Genomic DNA, 6,000 nt, shown 5'->3' on the forward strand with positions numbered 1-6,000 from the left:
ATCATTGAAGACACACTCGATCATTTCGGTTTTAAGAAGATTCAAGGGAACTTCTTTATCCGAAAATACTTTTGATAAACCCTTTAATTTAAAAACTTTGCCTTTGGTTGACTCACTTTGAGGATTAACGAATCTCATCAAATCCTCATCAGACACTTGAGGTTTGTCTGCTTTCTTTACTTTAAATGAGACTTTTGGTTTGTTCAAGGAATTACCCGAGTATTTCGAACCATAAGCGGCTTGTTCGAATTCCTTCGGTTCACACAGAATGTGATTGTCAGAAGGAGTAAGCTTATTTTTAACAATCGCTTCTGGTTCGTTTAATTCCTCAATAGAACCATCAAGTTCATTCTCAATAAAGATTGAGTTGCTTTTGATTTGCACTGGTTCTTGAGTTATCGTTTTTATTGTCTCAACACTTCCAGAATTCATTGGGTTAACAACAGGATTTTCCGGAGTCGTAGATTTCTCAACAACATCGGGAATGCTCGTGTAGTCACCTTTGAAAGGAGGAGGAACCTCCACATATCCCAAACCAGCTTTACCATTCTTTTTATGTGAATGGTTAACGTCAATTATTTCATTTAAGAGAAATGATGAGTCTCTGAATTTACCAAGTTTATTTTTTAACTCTAAGACTTCATTCTCTAATTTTGTAATACTGGTTCGGAGTTTGAGAATCTCCTGAAAGTTTTGCTCAATAATCACGAGATTACAACTAATTTCCACTCGCAAGTTGTGATTACTTTCAGACAAATTCTTGATTTTAGAGTAGATTGATCAAAAGTTTGGATTTTTATCTAAAGCAATCCTTCATCATAGAAAGCTCGTTCACGAGTAGAGTATTTTGTTGTAAAGCAGACTCAAGTTTACACTTGAGTTCACTATAACTCTCACACTCGGTAATGACTTAGGTCGTTATCGTCTCGTGTGACTCATTCATGGAAAATTTAAAAGAAGAGTTAGTACAAACCACCTCAATCTTTGCCATGCAGGCGAAAGATTCAGTTTGTTTAGCAGATGAGTTATCAAAATCCTTCTCTGATTCTGAACTGTCACTTTCTTCAGTTAAGTTATCACCACCTGCATCTTCAAAATGCTCCATGGGTTCAACCACGGTGAGATTTGCCTGGTTCCCAATAACTTTTGTGACCAATCAAGCCCCTCATTTACAACTAGGGCTTGTGATCTAGCCGTCTTAACCTGATCCCCCTCTGATGGTTTCTTCTTTCAGGTACATTCAAACTTTTCCCAAAAGATCTATTAGTATTACGAGGACCCGAATACTCTTTCTTCGGCTTGTAACATGCTTTGGATAAGTGTCCAAAATCACCACAATTGTAACACTTGACCTTTAATATATCGAATCTAACCCTCTTATTCAATAAAGGTAGATCCTTGCCGGTTCTTTGCATAAACCGCTTTACCTTACGCACGATCATGGCCATGTTCCATTTCAGGTCCATGAGTTCTAGGTCATTGGGATCAATCTGGTCATAATATTCATCTATTAGTTCACTTGTAGCAATCTTACTCCCAACTAATTGTTTGTAAGAAGTCATAAATGAACATAAGAACGCAAACTGTTGCTCCGCTTCCTTCAAGTTTACATTAGGCGGAGAGCTTGATTGACTCGATCCTGATCCCAGATTGGCACATGACGCCATGAAGCATATGTTAGGATTCGTATTATAGTTAGGAGACCCATCTTGAGAATTCTGAGTGTAGAATGCTGTAATAGGAACAGAACCCGAAGTGGTGCTTGCTGGTAAACACCCTCCATAGAGAGTAGTAGTTTGGTTATCCTTAAGAGAATTTTGACATTTCATATCGTACTCTCTCTCTCTCTTCCAACTTGTTAATGAACTCATCAGCATAAGGTCATCATTTCAAAAATAACCATTTTCCTTAAGCACAAGCAAGAATGTCGAATACGATGGTCGCAACGCATTCTTTAGCTTGTCAATCTTGTCCACTTCAGACGGTTCTAATTTAACCGTAGCCATTTCAGCCACGAGATGACAAAAACGACTAATAATCTCTTCCACGGTCTCGTTCTTGAGAAGTGAAAAGTTTCTAAATTGAAATTTCACTAACGTCTTTTTGCTCTCAAGTGTATTCCCTAAGCTCCTTGTTTTCAGGGAAGCAAATAATGAAGCACACGTCTTGATATGGCTAAATTGATGAAATATATTTTTGGGAAGAGCCATTGTCAAAGTCGAATATGCTTTTGTCTCATTTTCAGCATCCTTTATTTCGTTTGCCTTATACATATGAAACAACTTATCCGTGAACCCAAGTGACTCACTTCCCACTTGCGGTTTCTTATACATGACATCAAGATGTCGGACACTACTTGGATGAACAGATCTAAGGTTAGCTCTAAATCTCGGTTCCCAACGTGCAAATTCTGAAAACTTGAGTAGTTTGGGGCACTTGTTTTGAGATCCAATCTCATTGTCCATTGCCAGCAATTTGCTGCATTAGTACGTTCTGAGAAGCGAGCGCATAATACGATGCTTGATTTGATGAAGCCATGATTTGTCAAAAGCGGAAAGTCAAAGTACTTAAATTCACAAAGTTTGAAACCTGTATCACACGAATGACAACCGATCACGAATGAGTAATACTGTTTATACGAATATGTGACTTTAAAGAACGAACACAATACTTAGTAATGAATGAGTACGTTTGACGAATGTGGTCTGAGTAACAAATGAATAACGAAAGGTGTAAAGATAGCGAATGTGTACAATGTTTTAACGAATGACAGGTTTAACGAATAAGGTTTTCACGTACGAGACTGAATAACGAATGGTCCGTTATTTTTCACACGAATGTGATTTGAAACGAATAACGAATGAGGATTCAAACTAACGAATCAGTCTTCATCCTAACGAATCAGTCTTCAACGATGTTCAACAATGTCCGGTATTCAAAATCCTTTCAAACTAGTCCAAAATACACTAAAACTTATCTCAATACACTCGGAAATCAATACCGAACCACAGCGAACTCAATCCGAACTCCAATTCACACTAACCAGACCTAAATTAACCAATTCAAACTTCACCCTTAATCCGCCATTAACGTAAAATTCAAATCAATCTTAATTCAATCAAATCCAATACCAAAACTCACTCAAACATCCATAACCATTCTAAATACCATTAATCCTAAGTCCAATTACTTCTTAAACGTTCAATTTCAGTCAATTGAAATCAAACTCTGTTTCACTGGAAATACGATTAACCTATGAATCAATCAATTCATGTTTGAATTAATCAATTATGACATGAAAATATACAATTATGAACTGCACAAACATGAAGATCTGATCAACAGTCTCTGATACCACTTGAGAAAGCCTATAAAGCTTGATCAGGATCTAGATCTATGATGACATCGTGCTGTTCATTGTGAATATACGATTAGAACTTGTTATTACGTTACTGTGTGTTTATGTGTGTTTTTTAAGATCAAATAGACAGAGTAACAGTGCACAAACGATTTCACAAAAGACTTGTTTACATTAAAGACAAATACAAAGTATATATAGGAGATGACCCATTCGTTAAGTTAACACCTTAACGAATGGTACCATTCGCTACATTAAGACTAAACGAATGTACAAACATATTCGTTATACATTTACAATACGAATGGCCCCACATTCGTATGTCCCATTCCTTAATCTAGGTTAACAAATGTGACTTACATTAGTAAGAATGTGACACATTCTTTACGTGGTAACAAATGGTCTCACAATGGAGCGAATGGGCTATTTACCACAATGACTTTACCTTAATAAAACATAAAATATTAATACGATAAAGACCGAGACTCTCAAACCGTGTATCAACAGTTTGACTTTTAGGTTAAGGACTAGAGATTATCGCTTGGACGTGCTGGAGACTATTCGGACGGTTGAAGGCATTTCTAGTCGAGTACTTTCAAATAAAACGAATATTTTATTTTATATTTGATTTTTGGGCACATGTCCCGGTTTTGGAGTTTTTGATACCTATGATTTTCCGCTGCTTAATACTCGAAAACGGGGATTAGTAAAATGAATTTGCTTTGGTTTTAAATTTTGGAGAATTTTGGGTATGATTACCAACTGTAGGATTCCCAGGATGCGGGGTCTTACAATCGAGATAGTTGTTATGTGGTTATATTTATGGCAAATAGATAAGGAATTTTAGGTAAAAGGTGTGAGAAAATATATTGAGCTATTATCATCCAAATTCATTGCTGTCTATCAACTTGAATTTTATTTAAACCAAGAATGCTCAATGGCTTTAGGCGATACACATTTACATGACCTGCATGTTTGTACTTTAGATTTCCTATTGTAGCATCCTAAGTTTCACGAGGTATTTAAAATAATCGAGTTTAAAAGAATTATGAAAAATAAGTGCAATTATCTAAAGTCTGAGGGGATTAAATATCATTAGATGAAAAGTTAAACATGAAACCCTACCCCCTTCCTATAAATATAGCCACCATCTCATTTTATAATCCTCATCACCTCCAACCTCCTCCTTCACCAAATTCCCATTTTTGAGAGAGCAACCCACAAAGATCTGACGATTCCTGGAGATCTAACCATCAGATCGGTCTCAAATTTTAACTAAGTGTTCATAGAATATAAATGAGATTTCTACTGGACGGATCTTTGATAAGAGATCAGGAAGCCCAGTTTTTATCAGCAAGACCGTAACAGTGGAAAATGAAGATTTCTGGCGACTTTGGCGGCGGATTCCGACGGCAACAGCAGGTGACGCTAGTAGAGCTCAGCGACCTGGTCACATGGTCTCTTGAATAACTCAATTCCGAGTTCGTTTGATATAGTTTTAGGCTATTCGAGTGATTTCGAACATAAACCTCAAAGGTACGTTTTTATAAAAAGGCTTACTTTTCGTTTATAGATTTGTATGAAACTTGGTAGGATGATAGATCAGGCCATGATTAGTGATAAAGTAATGAACTTGTTAGTAAATGGGTTAGTTGGTTTCGATTCGGGTAAAACGAGTAGCTTTTGGTTCGTTAAAAGGACGGGTAAATAAAGTCGGTTTTGCATGAAATTTGAAAGGAAAGTAAATCGGGTTGAAACATGTAAGAAAAACATAAACTTCATAATAAAAGGGTTCAAGGGTGCGATATAGGACAAAAAGGTGATATTCGAACTTTGTAAATCACGGGTATACAAAGTTGGTATGGCCCAAAGCCCATAAAAAAGGGGTAAAATCAGGTCTTAAGGAAGGACCTCAGAGGAATATGGCATTAAAATGGTTTCCATATGAATTGTTTTCATGTGAATGGTTTCCATGAGAATTATTTTCATGAAAATGGTTTCCATGACAATTGTTTTCATGAGAATGGTTTCCATGAAATTTTTTTTCATGAGAATGGTTTCCTTGAGAATTGTTTTCATGAGAATGGTTTCGATGCAAATTGTTTTCATGAGAATAGTTTCATGCGACTGGTTTACCATGCTACTGGTTTACCATGCGATTGGTTTACCATGCGACGCGAATGGTTTTGTCATGCGATGCGATTTATTTTCCCATGCGATGCAATTTGATCGCATATGCGATGCGACTGAAATAGTAGCACCTTCAGTGAAGTTAGCTTAGTTTCTAACTGATGTAGTAAGACTCAGATAGAGAAATAATAATTAACACCTGTACATGTTAAACAGTTAGCTGTGCCCAGCAAAAGAAAGGTGTTGCAATCAATTCTGAAAGAAACAGGACCCAGGTGAGTTCTAGCCCCTTATCTGTGTTACGTTTTTTGGGGCTGTGTGCATACTACGATGTGTTAGATTAATACACTTACCTTAAATGGTAAGTGTATATTAGATATATGTTTGTGTATGTATGTGAAGGTTATTGAATGATTAATTTAATATGCACGTAGTTATAAATAGTTATAATATAATGAACGTATGTCTTTTAATATCTGAGGTAAGTAGGTATCCGGACCCTTATAATATCT

The sequence above is a fragment of the Bidens hawaiensis genome, unplaced genomic scaffold (genome assembly GCF_021521415.1).
Source record: "Bidens hawaiensis isolate Kalapana, Puna unplaced genomic scaffold, B.hawaiensis_p1.1 tig00025880_1, whole genome shotgun sequence".
NCBI lineage: Eukaryota > Viridiplantae > Streptophyta > Magnoliopsida > Asterales > Asteraceae > Bidens > Bidens hawaiensis.